Genomic DNA, 16,394 nt, shown 5'->3' on the forward strand with positions numbered 1-16,394 from the left:
CTGAGCTCCCTGCCCAGTGATATCCCTGCCCACTGATCTCTCTGCCCACTCATCTCACTGCCCACTGATCTCTGCCCACTGATTTCTCTCTGCCCACAGATCTCCCTGCTCTGAATCTCCCTGTACACTGATCTTCCTGCCCACTGACCTCCCTACCCACTGATCTCCCTGCCCTCTGATCTCCCTGCCCACTCATCTCTCTGCCCACTGATCCCTCTGTCCACTGATCTCTCTGCCCACAGATTTCCCGGCACACTGACCTCTCTCTCCACTGATCTGTCTGCCCTTTGATCTCTCTGCCCACTGATCTCCCTGCCCTGAGCTCCCTGCCCAGTGATATTGCTGCCCACTGATCTCCCTGCCCTGAGCTCCCTGCCCAGTGATATTGCTGCCCACTGATCTCTCTGCCCACTGATCTCCCTGCCCACTGACCTCCCTTCCCACTGATCTCACTGCACACTGATCTTCCTGGCCACTATCTCCCTGTCCATCGATTTCCCTGCCCACTGATCACACTGCCCACTCTCCACTCTGCCCACTGATCTCTGTGCCCACTGTTCTCTCTCCACAAATCTCTCTGCCCACTGATCTCCCTGCCCACTGATCTCCCTGCCCTTTTGATCTCTCTGCCCAATGATCTCTCTGCCCACTGATCTCCCTGCCCAATGATCTCCCTGCCCTTTTGATCTCCCTGCCCACTGATCTCCCTGCCCACTGATCTCCCTGCCCAATGATCTCCCTGCCCAATGATCTCCCTGCCCTTTTGATCTCTCTGCCCAATGATCTCTCTGCCCAATGATCTCCCTGCCCTTTTGATCTCCCTGCCCACTGACCTCCCTGCCCTTTTGATCTCTCTGCCCAATGACCTCCCTGCCCTTTTGATCTCTCTGCCCAATGACCTCCCTGCCCTTTTGATCTCTCTGCCCAATGATCTCCCTGCCCACTGACCTCCCTGCCCACTGATCTCCCTGCCCACTGATCTCTGCCCACTGATCTCTCTCTGCCCACAGATCTCCCTGCTCTGAATCTCCCTGTACACTGATCTTCCTGCCCACTGACCTCCCTACCCACTGATCTCTCTGCCCTCTGATCTCCCTGCCCACTCATCTCTCTGCCCACTGATCCCTCTGTCCACTGATCTCTCTGCCCACTGACCTCCCTACCCACTGATCTCCCTGCCCTCTGATCTCCCTGCCCACTCATCTCTCTGCCCTCTGATCTCCCTGCCCACTGATCTCTCTGCCCACTGATCCCTCTGTCCACTGATCTCTCTGCCCACTGACCTCCCTACCCACTGATCTCCCTGCCCTCTGATCTCCCTGCCCACTCATCTCTCTGCCCTCTGATCTCCCTGCCCACTGATCTCTCTGCCCACTGATCCCTCTGTCCACTCATCTCTCTGCCCACTGATCTCTCCCTGCCCACTGATCTCTCTGCCCACTGACCTCCCTACCCACTGATCTCACTGCCCTCTGATCTCCCTGCCCACTCATCTCTCTGCCCAGTGATATCCCTGCCCACTGATCTCTCCCTGCCCACTGATCTCCCTGCCCTGAGCTCCCTGCCCAGTGATATCCCTGTCCACTGATCTCTCTGCCCACTCATCTCTCTGCCCACCCATCCCTCTGCCCACTGATCTCCCTGCCCACTGATCTCCCTGCCCACTGATCTCCCTGCCCTGAGCTCCCTGCCCAGTGATATTGCTGCCCACTGATCTCTCTGCCCACTGATCTCCCTGCCCACTGACCTCCCTTCCCACTGATCTCACTGCACACTGATCTTCCTGGCCACTATCTCCCTGTCCATCGATTTCCCTGCCCACTGATCACACTGCCCACTCTCCACTCTGCCCACTGATCTCTGTGCCCACTGTTCTCTCTCCACAAATCTCTCTGCCCACTGACCTCTCTCTCCACTGATCTCCATGCCCACTGATCTCCCTGCCCAATGATCTCCCTGCCCTTTTGATCTCTCTGCCCAATGATCTCCCTGCCCACTGATCTCCCTGCCCACTGATCTCCCTGCCCACTGACCATCCTGCCCACTTATCTCTCTGCCCAATGATCTCCCTGCCCTTTTGATCTCCCTGCCCAATGATCTCCCTGCCCACTGATCTCCCTGCCCAATGATCTCCCTGCCCTTTTGATCTCCCTGCCCACTGATCTCCCTGCCCACTGACCTCCCTGCCCTTTTGATCTCTCTGCCCATGATCTCCCTGCCCTTTTGATCTCTCTGCCCAATGATCTCCCTGCCCACTGATCTCTCTGCCCACTGATCTCCCTGCCCACTGATCTCTGCCCACTGATCTCTCTCTGCCCACAGATCTCCCTGCTCTGAATCTCCCTGTACACTGATCTTCCTGCCCACTGACCTCCCTACCCACTGATCCCCCTGCCCTCTGATCTCCCTGCCCACTCATCTCTCTGCCCACTGATCCCTCTGTCCACTGATCTCTCTGCCCACTGACCTCCCTACCCACTGATCTCCCTGCCCACTGATCTCCCTGCCCACTGATCTCACTGCCCTCTGATCTCCCTGCCCACTCATCTCTCTGCCCTCTGATCTCCCTGTCCACTGATCTCTCTGCCCACTGATCCCTCTGTCCACTGATCTCTCTGCTCACTGATCTTCCTGCTCCTGATCTTCCTGCCCATTGATCTCCCTGCCCACTCATCTTTCTGCCCCCGCAACTCTCTGCCCACTGATCTCTGTCCCCACTGATTCCTCTGCCCACTGATCTCTCCCTGCCCACTGATCTCCCTGCCCTGAGCTCCCTGCCCAGTGATATCCCTGCCCACTGATCTCTCTGCCCACTCATCTCTCTGCCCACCCATCCCTCTGCCCACTGATCTTCCTGCCCACTGATCTCTCTGCCCACTGATCTCTCTGCCCACTGATCTCCCTGCCCACTGATCTCCCTGCCCTGAGCTCCCTGCCCAGTGATATCCCTGCCCACTGATCCCCCAGCCTACTGATCTCTCTGCCCACTGATCTCGCTGCCCTGAACTCCCTGCCCACTGATCTCTCTGCCCACTGATCTCGCTGCCCTGAACTCCCTGCCCACTGATCTTCCTGCCCACTGATCTCGCTGCCCTGAACTCCCTGCCCACTGATCTCCCTGCCCACTGATCTCTCTGTCCACCGATCTCCCTGCCCACTGATTTCGCTGCCCTGAGCTCCCTACCCACTGAACCCCCAGCCTACTGATCTCTCTGCCCACTGATCTCTCTGTCCACTCATCTCTCTGCCCACCCATCTCTCTGTCCACTGATCTTCTTGCCCACCCATCTCTCTGCCCACTCCTCTCTCTGTCCACTGATCTTCTTGCCCACTGATCTCTCTCTGCCCACTGATCTCTCTGCCCACTGATCTCTCTCTGCCCACTGATCTCTCTGCCCACTGATCTCCCTGCCCACTGATCTCTCTAACAACTGCTCTCTCTGCCCACAAATCTCCCTGCCTACTGATCTCTCTGCACACTGATCTCTTTCTGCCCACTGATCTCTCTGTCCAATGATCTCCCTGCCCACATATCTCTCAGCCTTGATCTCTCTCTGCCCACTGATCTATCTGCCCACTGATCTTCCTACCCACTGATCTTTCCACCCACTGATCTCTCTCTCCAATGATCTCCCTGCCCACTGATTTCTCTGCCTTGATCTTCCTACCCACTGATCTCCCCACCCACTGATCTGTCTGCCCACTCATCTCTCTCTGCCTACTTATCTCCCTGCCCACTGATAACCCTGCCCACTTATCTCCCTGCCCACTGATCTCCCTGCCCACTGATAACCCTGCCCACTTATCTCCCTGCCCACTGATCTCCCTGCCCACTTATAACCCTGCCCACTGATCTCCCTGCCCACTGATCTCCCTGCCCACTGATAACCCTGCCCACTGATCTCCCTGCCCACTGATGTCACTACACACTGATCACCCTGGCCACTATCTCCCTGTCCACTGATTTCCCTGCCCACTCATCTCCCTGCCCCCTCAACTCTCTACCCACTGATCTCCCTTCCCACTGATCTCCCTGCCCACTGTTCTCACTGCTCTGATCTCTCTACCCCCTGATCTCTCTGCCCCCTGATCTCTCTGCCCCCTGATCTCTCTGCCCACTGATCTCCCTGCCCACTGATCTCCCTGCCCACTGTTCTCACTGCTCTGATCTCTCTACCCCCTGATCTCTCTGCCCCCTGATCTCTCTGCCCCCTGATCTCTCTGCCCACTCATCTGTCTGCCCAGTGATCTCTCTGCCCATTGTTCTCACTGCTCCGATCTCCCTGCCCACTGATCTCCCTGCCCACTGATCTCCTTGCCCATTGGTCTCTCTGCCCACTCATCCCCCTGCCACTTGATCTCTCCCTGCCCACTGATCTCTGTGTCCACTGATCTCCCTGCCCACTGACCTCCCTGCTCACTGATCCCGCTGCCCACTGCTCTCTCTGACAACTGATCTCCCTGCCCAACGATATCTCTGACAACTGATCTCCCTGCCCACAGACCTCCCTGCTCTGATCTCCCTGCCCACTGATCTGCCTGGGCATTGATCTCCCTGTCCACTCATTTCTCTGCCCACTGATCTCTCTGCCCCCTCAACTCTCTGCCCACTGATCTCTGTGCCCACGAATCTCCCCGCCCATTGCTCTCTCTGCCCAGTGACCTCCCTGCCCATTGATCTCTCTCTGCCCACTCATCTCTCTGACAACTGATCTCTCTGCTCACTGATCTCCATGCCCACTGATCTCTCTCTGCTCACTGATCTCTCTGCTCACTGATCCCGCTGCCCACTGCTCTCTCTGACAACTGATCTCCCTGCCTTGATCTCCCTGCCCAACGATATCTCTGACAACTGATCTCTCTGCCCACTGACATCCCTGCCCAGTGATCTCCCTGCCCACTGCTCTCTCTGCCCACTGATATCCCTGCCCACTGAGCTCCCTGCCCACTCATCTGCTGACCCACTGATCTCTCTGCCCACTGATCTCTCTGTGCCCACTCATCTGTCTGCCCACTTATCTCTCTCTGCCCACTGATCTGTCTGCCCACTGATCTCTGTCTGCCCACTGATCTCTTTCTACCCACTGATCTCTCTGCGCACTGATCTCTCTCTGCCCACTGATATGACTGCCCACAGATCTCCCTGCTCTGATCACCCTGCCCACTGATCTCTCTGCCCACTGATCTCCCTCTGCCCACTGATCTCCCTCTGCCCACTGATATCCCTGCCCACTGATCTCCTTGCCCTCTGATCTCTCTGCCCCCTCAACTCTCTGCCCACTGGTCTCTGTGCCCACAAATCTCCCTGCCCTTTTAATCTCTCTGCCCACTGATCTGCCGACCCACTGATCTCTCTGCCCACTGATCGCTCTCTGCCCACTCATATGACTGCCCACAGATCTCCCTGCTCTGATCTCTCTGCCCACTGATCTCCCTCTGCCCACTGATATCCCTGCCCACTGATCTCCTTGCCCTCTGATCTCTCTGCCCACTCATCTCTCTGCTCCCTCAACTCTCTGCCCACTGATCTCTGTGTCCACAAATCTCCCTGCCCATTGATCTCTCTGCCCAGTGATCTCCCTGCCCATTGATCTCTCTGCCCACTGATCTCTCTCTGCCCACTCATCTGTCTGCCCACTGATCTCTCTGCCCACTGATCTCCCTGCCCACTGATCTCACTGCCCACTGATCTCCCTGCTCTGATCTCACTGCTCACTGATCTCACTGCCCACTGATCTCCCTGCTCTGATCTCACTGCCCACTGATCTCACTGCTCACTGATCTCCCTGCCCACGGCAAAAACAAAAACACAGGTACAGACGAATGTTAAGAATTTGTGAGTCCATTCACTATTCTAACAACAGTAAGGTAGAAACTGTTACAAAACCGGCTGGTGTGTGTGTTCAGGCTTCTATACCTTCTCCCCGATGGTAGAGGTTGTAGCTAAACATTGCCAGGGTGGGATGGATCTTTGAGAATGCTGGTGGCCTTTTCTTGACAGCGGGCCTGGTAGATGGATTCTATAGATGGGAGGTTGGCCTTTGTGATTGTCCGGGCCGAGTTCACCGCTCTCTGTAACCGTCTCCGATCTTGAATGGTCCAGTTGCCATCCCAGGTAGTGATACATCCGGGCAGAATGCTCTCGATGGCGCACCTATAAAAGTTGGCAAGGGTATTCGCCGTCATGGCAAATTTCCTCAGCTGCCTGAGGAAGAAGAGACGTTGTTGGGCCTTTGTAACCAGTGCGTCCACATAAAGAGTCCAAGAAAGCTTGTTGTAGATGACCACTCCCAGGAGCTTGACACTCTCCACTTGTTCCACCTCTGCGCTGTTAATGTGTAGGGGGCCATGAGTAACATCCCGCCGAAAGTCACTAATGAGCTCCTTGGTTTTGCCAGCATTGAGAGCTCGGTTGTTCTCAGTGCACCATTTTCCCAGGTCTTCCACCTCCCATCTTTAGTCTGTTTCATCACCATCTGAGATTCGATCGATTATGGTGATGTCATCAGCGAACTTGCAAATAGCTTTAGTCTGGTATTTGGCGACGCAGTCATGGGTATACAGTGAGTACAGTAGGGGGCTGAGTATGCATCCCTGGGGGGGTTTCAGTGTTATGTGTTAGTGAGGATGAAATATTGTCCCCAATCTTCACTGATTGTTGCCTGTGGGTCAGGAAACTGAGGATCCAGTTGCAGAGAGTGGGGCTTAGTCTGAGATCACTAAGTTCAGTAATCAGTCTCCAGGGGATAATAGTGTTGAAGGCTGAACTGTTGTCAATGAGTAGGATTCTTACGTAGCTGTTCTTGGTGTCAAGATGTTCTAGGGAGGAGTGAAGGGCAAGTGATATGGCATCTGACGTGGATCTGTTGGTCCAATAGGCAAATTGGAGTGGGTCAAGGGTAATGGGGAGGCTGGAGTTGATTAATGCCATGACCAGCCTTTCAAAGCACTTCATGACCACCAAAGTTCAGCCCACTGGGCAGTAGTCATTGAGACATGCTGCATGAGCCTTCTTAGGCACAGGGATGATGCTGGCCCTCTTGGAACAGGCAGGGACAGTGGCCTGCTGCAGGGAGAGGTTGACGATGTCTGAGAAGACCTCTGCCAGTTGATCTGCACATGCTCTGAGTGCACGGCCTGGTACTCCGTCTGGTCCCATCACTTTCCTTGGATTCACACGCAAGAAAACTGATCTGACCTCTGATGCAGTGATTGTTGGGAAAGGTTCATTAGGACTTGTCGGAATAGGTATAACCTCTCCGCCAAAATTCTGCTCAAAGCGAGCATAGAAGGTGTTGAGATGATCTGGGAGGGATGTGTCATTGTCTGCTATCTTGCACTGTCTCTTTTTAGAACCTGTGATGTCGTTCAGTCCTTGCCATAATCGCCGGGTGTTTGGGTTCGATGATCTGCAAGTGATCATATTGAATGGTGGAGCAGGTTTGAAGGGCTGAATGGCGTCTTACTTTCTAAGGTTCTGTGGAGGGGCAGCTTCTAAAGCCTTTCCCATTGGTGTGGACATTCCTGCTGTCTATTGGTAGGTACAGTAGAAAACAAAAACAGAAATTGCTGGAGAAAATATGGAGGCAAATATGATATAGACGTTTAAGAGACTTTTAGATAAGCATATGAATATGCAAGGACTAGAGGGATATGGACCGAGGGCAGGATTAGCTTATGTTGGTGTCATGTTTGACACAGCATCGTGGGCCGCAGGGCCCATTCCAGTGCTGTATTGTTCAATGTTCAATGTTCTAACCTCAGCAGATCTGGCAGCATCTGTGGAGAGAGAAACAAAGCTAATATTTTGTGTCCGGTAACCTTGCATCAGAACAATTTTCTCTCCATAGATACTGCCAGACCTGCTGAGTTTCTCCAACAATTTGTGTTTCTAGTTCAGATCGTTAGCATCTGATGTTTTGATTTATTGTAGTCGTGTGTACCTGAGTACAGTGAAAAGCTTTGTTTTGTGAGCAGTACACACAGATCGTAGCGAACAAGGACATACAGACCATAGGGTGTTCAGACAGAGCGAGGCGTACAGCTGCACAGGAGGGGCAGGGAGCAAGACCAACACTATTTAAGGTTGGAGAGTGTATCCATCAGTTTGATAGCAGCGGGTAAAAAGCTATTCCTGAACCTGTTGTAGCGTGTACTCAAGCTTCTGTATCTCCTGCATGATGGAAGAGGCTGTCAGAGATCATTACCAGGGTGAGAGGGGTCTTTGATGATGCTGGCAGCCTTTCCATGGCAACGAGCCGTGTAAATGGAGTCCATGGATGGGAGGTTGGCTTCCAGGATGGTCTGGGCTGTGCACACAACCTTCTGTCGTTTCTTACAGTCCTGGGCAGAGCAGTTGCTATACCGTGATGCACCCAGACAGTATGCTTTTAATGATGCATCTGTAGATGTTGGTGAGGGTCCTTATGGACACACAGAATTTCCTGAGCTGCCTGAGGAAGAAGAGGCGTTGTTGTATAATTGTTTGTTTTCTGAAACAGGAGTCGCTGGCTTTCTGCCTGCACAGGAACTGACTGAGTCAAGGACCACTTTACTGTGTTCCAGGACCTCTTCCCTTGTCATAATTATTTACCATCTTCTACAAGGAGATGTCAACATATCCCTTCCCAGGCCGTGCATGATGACTCAGTGATTCTTTATCCTAACCAGTTCTGACTCAGCAAAATGCCTTGAATGTGTGTTGACATTTTGAAATGGAGCTTGAGTTGCCCCAGAATGTTCTCCTAAAGTGCCTGAGGTCCTCTTCCTCGCCTGCACTCCGAGATGCTCAGGCCAGGCAGAGACAATGACCCTGTGAAAACTCTGGCCTTGCTTTAATTTCTCAGGGAAAAGAAAAATCACTGTCTTGCTCCAGATGATCGGAATTTTCACTGTACGAGATTGTTTGCAAAGTAAGCGAGACCTTTTCTCTAATCATTGATTTGCCTCTCAAGAATATCGCTGTTCCTACTGCAAGGAGAATGAGGTTTAATGGTGAAGCAAGCCAGACCCTCAGGATAACGTTCTGAGGATGTGCACTTTAATGGACAAAGTTTGATTGATGAAATTTGAATTCAATGAGAAAAATTAAAAGCTAGTCTAATATAGGTGTTTGTTGTAAAAACCCATCTGATTCATTCAGGGGTCTTTGATGATGTTGGCAGCCTTTCTACCATCCCTGACCTGATCTGGCCAATGTGTGACTCCAAACCCACAGCAATGTGGTTAAATAGCTCTGGCGAGTTCCATGGGCAACCCGAGAGCGGGCACTAATTACTGACCCAGCAGTGCCCACATCCCATTAACAGCTTCAAAATAAGAAAATAAGATAAGAGTAGGAATTATTCCCAGCAGCCTTCAGTCTGTACAGGTTTATGTTGTGATTCTATATGAGTGAGAAACAATTGTGTCTGATGCTGGGGACATGTGTAAGGGGGATCCAATACTTGGGTTCCATTAAACAAGCCACAATAACACTGCATACTCAGTGGGAAATGATCAGTATTGCGTTTATGCAGCTGCACATATGTATAGGAGACCTGTTTGCTTGGATGGCTGGTTTGCAACGCAGAGTGATGCTGATATTGGGGGTTCAATTCCTGCATTGGCTGAGGTCACCATCATCTCAGACTTGACCCTTGCTTGAGGTGTGCTGGCCTTTCAAGTTAAACTCACCACCAGTTACCTCTCATCATCAAGAGAGCAGCGTACAATGAGAGATCAGACAGGGGAGAAACACTAGACTTTTTTCACTCACAACTATTTTCAGCCAGAAATATCAAGTGGATGATACCATCCCCGACAGCTGAAGGCTATGGGCCCTGATAACATCCAGACTGCAATATTAATGGCATTGTAGTCCTGAGTCACCCAGACCTAGCCCCATCCCAAGCCAAGCTGTAATACTATAACTGGAACACCAACATCTATCCAACAATGTGAAAAATTATCCAGGAATGTTCTGTCCAGAGAAAGACAGGGTAAAGTCAACCTGGTTAATGACTGCCTGTCAGTCAACCTCTTGACAATCAACAAAGATACAGAATGGTGTAATTGACAGAATGAACAGCATTTACTGAAAACTCACATTTTGTTGAATAAAGACAAGCGTGAGCAAAGTCTTTCACTTTGCAAACATCAGAATGTTTCACAAGTACGCAAGCTCAAGGGGAGACACAAGATTTACACTGCTTGAGAAAGGAGTGCTGATTGGCGAGCAAATTGACTTTGATTGATAGATGTGTTGCCATGAGACGGCACCAATTCATGTTGATTGACAGTTAACAGACAGGCATTGTTCATCATTAAACCAAGCAGGACGACTCTGACTGATGACTGGTCAGGGTATTGTCCTAAGGAATGAACCACCAAATTGCTGTGATTTACTCTGTTGAATTGAAACAGGAACTATGTGTCCATATTCTTTCTGTCCGTAAAGAATACAGCCTTGTGTGTGGATATGGGGAGCTTCCATCCACACGGTGACAACCTGAAGTTCATTATCAGTGTAATTCTTCACACGTTCAGTATTATCTAGTAAATATTGACCAGTTGTAAAATCACATCTCACTGTGGACACTGTGCTGTGGGTTTTGGAAGTGCAGGCTGTTTAGCTACAAATAGTAACTTGCTTTTTGTGAACAGTCAAAGGGATACATGAAAGGTCAGATGCTGGAGAAACCCAGCAGGTCTGACAGCATCTGTGAGAGAAACAGAGTCTCAGGTCCAATAAGACTCAGGTTGTAAGTTAGCTCGCTGAACTGGTAGGTTTGTTCTCAGACGTTTCGTCACCATGCTGGGTAACATTATCAGTGAGCCTCCGGCGAAGCGCTGGTGTTCTGTCCCACTTTCTATTTCTGTGTTTTGGTCTGTTGTGGTGGGTGATAGCATTTCCAGGTTTTTTTTGAGAGGTTGGTAAATGGGGTCCAAATCGATGTGCATATTGATAGAGTTCTGGTTTGAATGCCAGGCCTCCAGGAAATCCCGTGTGTGTGTCTCTGTTTAGCCTGTCCCAGGATGGATATGTTGTCTCAGTCGAACTGGTGTCCCTCTTTGTCTGTGTGTATGGATACCAGTGATAGTTGGTCATGTCATTGGTGGCTAGTTGGTGTTCATGTATCCTGGTGGCTAGTTTCCTGCCCGTCTGTCCGATGTAATGTTTGTTGCAGTCCTTGATGGGTATTTTGTGTATGACGTTCGTTCTGCTGGTTGTTGGTACAGGGTCCTTTAGGTTCATCAGGAGCTGTTTCAGTGTGATGGTAGGTTTGTGGGTTACCATGATGTCTAGGGGCTGGAGTAGTCTGGTCGTTATCTCTATGATGTATTTAAGGTATGGCAGGGTGGCTAGAGTCTCTGGGGGTGTTGTTATTTCTTGCTTTAGTCTGTTGTGTAGGAGAGACTCACGGTTGGTGTGTTGCCTCCCAGGTGCCAGGGTCCATGATGTCTCTGATCGTGTTTTTGGGATCCTTCAGGGGGAGGGAGAGCAGCCCCAAGTCATGGTCCACATTGGCACCAACTACATAGGTCGGAAGAGAGATGGGGACTTGAGGCAGAAATTCAGGGAGCTAGGATGGAAGCTTAGAGCTAGGACAAACAGAGTTGTTTTCTCTGGTTTACTCCCTGTGCCAAGTGCCAGTGAGGTGAGGAATAGAGAGAGAGAGGAGTTGAACACGTGGCTACAGGGATGGTGCAGGAGGGAGGGTTTCAGGTTTTTGGATAATTGGAGCTCTTTCTGCAGTAGGTGGGACCTCTACAAGCAGGATGGTCTTCATCTAAACCAGAGGGGCATCAATATCCTGGGAGGGAAATTCGCTAAAGCTATTAAGGTAGATTTAAACTAATACAGCAGGGGGATGGGAACCAAAACTGTAGGACAGGTACAGAGGAGGATGAGAGTAGGGAGTTCCCAAATCAAGTATCTGACACTGGCAAGCGAGAACCTGGATTGAAGTGTGTGTACTTCAACACGAGGAGCATCCGAAATAGAGTGGGTGAACTGGCAGCGTGGGTTGGTACCTGGGACTTCGATGTTGTGGCCATTACGGAGACATGGATAGAGCAGGGACAGGAATGGTTGCTGCAGGTTCTGGGATTCAGATGTTTCAGTAAGAACAGAGAAGATGGTAAAGGAGGGGACGGTGTGGCATTGTTGATCAGGGACAATATTACAGTTGTAGAAAGGATGTTTGGGGACTCGTTAACTGAGGTAGTATGGGCTGAGGTTAGAAACAGGAAAGGAGAGGTCACCGTGCTGGGGGTTTTCTATAGGCCTCCAAATAGTGCCAGAGATGTAGAGGCAAGAAATGCAAAGATGATTCTCGATAGGAGTGAGAGAGGCAGGGTAGTTGTCATGGGGGACTTCAACTATCCAAATATTGACTGGGATCACCACAGTACGAGTACTATAGATGAGTCAGTTTTTGTCCAGTGTGTGCAGGAGGGTTTCCTGACACAGTATGTAGACAGGCCTACAAGGGGCGAAGTCACTTTAGATTTAGTACTGGGTAACGAGCCTGGCCAGGTGTTAGACTTGGAAGTAGGTGAGCACTTTGGAGACAGCGATCCCAATTCTGTCAGTTTACTTTAGTGATGGAAAGGGATAGATGTACTCCACCGAGCAAGAGTTACAGCTGGGGGAAGGGAAATTACGATGCAATTAGGAAAGATTTAGGAAGCGTAGAATGGGGAAGGAAACTGCAGGGGATGAGCACATTAAATGTGGAGCTTATTCAAGGAAAAGTTCCTGTGTGTCCTAGATAAGTATGTACCTGTCAGGCAGGGAGGAAGATATAGAATGCGTGAGCCGTGGTTTACTAAGGAAGTGGAATCCCTGGTCAAGAAGAAGAAGGCTTATGTTAGGGCAAAATGTGAAAACTCAGTTAGGGCACGTGAGGGTTACATGGAAGTCAGGAAAAACCTAAAAAGAGAGCTCAGAAGAGCCAGGAGGGGACACGAGAAGTTGTTGGTGGATAGGATCAGGATAAACCCTAAGGCTTTCCATAGGTATGTCAGGAATAAAAGAATGATGAGTGTTAAATTAGGGCCAATCAAGGATAGTAGTGGGAAGTTGTGTGTGGAGTCAGAGGAGATAAGGGAAGCACTAAATAAATATTTTTTGACAGTATTCACTATATAAACTGAAAATGTTGGTGAGGAAGGTACAGAGATACTTGCATCTAGACTAGAAGAGATTGAGGTTCACAAGGAAGAGGTATTAGAAATACTGCAGAGTGTGAAAATAGACAAGTCCCTTGGGCCGGATGGGATCTATCCTAGGATTCTTGGGAAACAAGAGAAGAGATTGCCGAGCCTTTGGCATTGATCTTCAAGTCATCATTGTCTACAGGAATAGTGCCTGAGGACTGGAGGATAGCAAATGTGGTTCCCTTGTTCAAAAAAGGTAGTAGAGACAATCCTGGTAATTACAGACCAGTGAGCTTGACTTCGGTTGTTGGTAAAGTGTTGGAAAAGGTTATAAGAGATAGGATTTATAACCATCTAGAAAAGAATAACCTGATCAGGGACAGTCAGCATGGTTTTGTGAAGGGTAGGTCGTGCTTAACGAATCTTATTGAGTTTTTTGACAAAGTGACCAAGCAGGTAGATGAGAGTAAACCGGTTGATGTGGTGTATATGGATTTCAGCAAGGTGTTCGATAAGGTTCCCCACAGTAGGCTATTGTACAAAATGCGGAGGAATGGGATTGTGGGAGACAGGGTAATTGGCTTGCTGAAAGAAAACAGAGGGCTGTAGTTGATGGAACATGTTCATCTTGATGTCCAGTTACTAGCGGTGTATCACAAGGATCGGTGTTGGGTCCACAGTGTTGAGGACTGCAGATGCTGGAGATCAGAACTGAAAACGTGTGGGTGGAAAAGCGCAGCAGGTCAGGCAGCATCCAAGGAGCAGGAGAAGGGCTCCTGATGAAGGGCTCATGCCCGAAACGTCGATTCTCCTGCTCCTTGGATGCTGCCTGACCTGCTGCGCTTTTCCAGCAACACATTTTCAGCTCCACTGCTGTTTGTCATTTTTATAAATGACCTGGATGAGGATGTAGAAGGATGGGTTAGTAAATTTGCGGATGACACTAAGGTCAGCGGAGTTGTGGATAGTGACGAAGGATGTAGTAGGTTGCAGAGAGACATAGATAGGATGCAGAGCTGGGCTGAGAGGTGGCAAATGGATTTTAATGCGGACAAGTGTGAGGTGATTCACTTTGATCGGAGTAACCGGAATGCAAAGTACTGGGCTAATGGTAAGATTCTTGGTAGTGTAGATGAGCAGAGAGATCATGATGACCAGGTACACAGATCCTTGAAAGTTGCCACCCAGGTTGACAGGGTTGTTAAGAAGGCATACAGTGTTTTAGCTTTTATTAATAGAGGGATCGAGTTCCGGAACCAGGAAGTTATGCTGCAGCTGTACAAAACTCTAGTGCGGCCACACTTGGAGTATTGTGTACAGTTCTGGTCACCGTATTATAAGAAGGATGTGGAAGCTTTGGAAAGGGTGCAGAGGAGATTTACGAGGATGTTGCCTGGTATGGAGGGAAGGTCTTAAGAGGAAAGGCTGAGGGCCTTGACGCTGTTTTCATTAGAGAGATGGAGGCTGAGAGGTGACTTAATAAAGACATATAAAATAATCAGAGGGTTAGATAGGGAGAGCCTTTTTCCAAGTATGGTGATGGCAAACATGAGGGGACACAACTTTAAAGTGAGGGAAGATAGGTATAAGACAGATGTCAGAGGTAGTTTCTTTACTCAGAGAGTAGTAAGGGTGTGGAATGCTTTGCCTGCAACGGTAGTAGATTCGCCAAGTTTAAGTGCATTTAAGTCGTCATTGGACAGGCATATGGACGTACATGGAATAGTGTGGGTGGGATGGGCTTCAGATTGGTATGACAGGGCTGCACAACATCGAGGGCCGAAGGGCCTGTACTACGCTGTAATGTTCTATGTTCTATATTCTAATTGGTGGACTGCACTTATCAGGTACTCGTTGTTCCTGAATACGTTGTAAAGGTGTTTTCCCTCAGCTTCTCGTAGTTCCTGGGTGCCGCAGTGTGTAGTGGCTCGTTTAAATAATGTGCTGATGCCGCTCTGTTTGTGGGTGTTGGGATGATTGCTCCTGTAGCTGAGTATCTGGTCAGTGCGTGTGTCTTTCCTGGAGACGCTGGTCTGCAGCTCTCCGTTGGCTTTGTGTTCCACCATGATGTCCAGGAAGGGGAGTCTGTTGTTGTTCTCCTCCTCTTTGGTGAACTTTATACCAGTACGGACGTTGTTTATGTGTTTGTGGGTTTCTTCTAATTTGTTGTGTCTCGTGATGACAAAGGAGTCATCCACATAGCGGACCCAAAGCTGGGGCTGGATTGTGGGAAGGGCTGTTCATTCTAACCTCGGCACAATTGCTCCTGGTAAGAGTCCTGATATTGGTGATCCCATTGATTTGTTGCACTACAAGACGAACCAAGAACACAAACACCAGACAGCACCAACTCCAACAACAAGGACAGCATCCTCAAACTCATAGACCTGCGCCTCACAACTTACTTCACCTTCACCAACAGTTTAGGGAAGGAAACTGCCATCCTTACCTGGTTTGGCCTACATGTGACTCCAGCAATGTGAGTGACTCTTAACTGCCCTCTGGGGAATTAGGGATGGGCAATAAATGCTGACCTGGTCAGTGACGCCCTCCATCCCATGTATGAATAAATAAATGACAATAATAAATCAAATCGTGTATGGTTGCCACAAATGTGAAGGAATCATTCACTATCGAAATGGAAAACTTGTTCAGAGCTGTTATAGCAGTTTGGCCAGTTCATGGTGTGCAGAACCAGCCATTAGTAAAATAGAGTGTAACGGGACACTGCTTCTGTGTGTCTTGGGGGGTCTCATATATACACAGCCAACTGTGAGGGTGAAACCAGTCATATAGCACCAGCCACTAGTTCTCTTACACTGGTCCAACATGTACTCTTCTAGTTTGCTTTCAAGTCAGGCTGTTTAGTCACTCTGATCAAAAGATCAACGAGTGTGAACTAGACCCGCCATTATGAATGACATCCATTTTGTTGATTGAGTCATGATTGTAAATGAAGATCTTTCTGGCCCCGTTGTTGGCTTAAGGCCTTTCTCCACTGCTAAATACTCCTGCTGCTCAAGAATGACCTGCTTAGAGACGCGGGTTTGGGTTCTGCCAGGGTCACTCAGCTCCTGACCTCATCACAGCCTTGGTTCAAACATGGACAAAAGAGCGGGATTCCAGAGGGGAGGGGAGAGGGACAGCCCTTGACACCAAGGCTGCATTCGACTGAGTGTGACATCAAGGAGCCCTGGCAAAACTGGAATCTCTGGGCATCAGAGGCCAAACTCTCCACTGGTTGGAGTCAT

This window comes from Hemiscyllium ocellatum, chromosome 8 (assembly GCF_020745735.1).
Source record: "Hemiscyllium ocellatum isolate sHemOce1 chromosome 8, sHemOce1.pat.X.cur, whole genome shotgun sequence".
In the NCBI taxonomy this organism is placed as follows: domain Eukaryota; kingdom Metazoa; phylum Chordata; class Chondrichthyes; order Orectolobiformes; family Hemiscylliidae; genus Hemiscyllium; species Hemiscyllium ocellatum.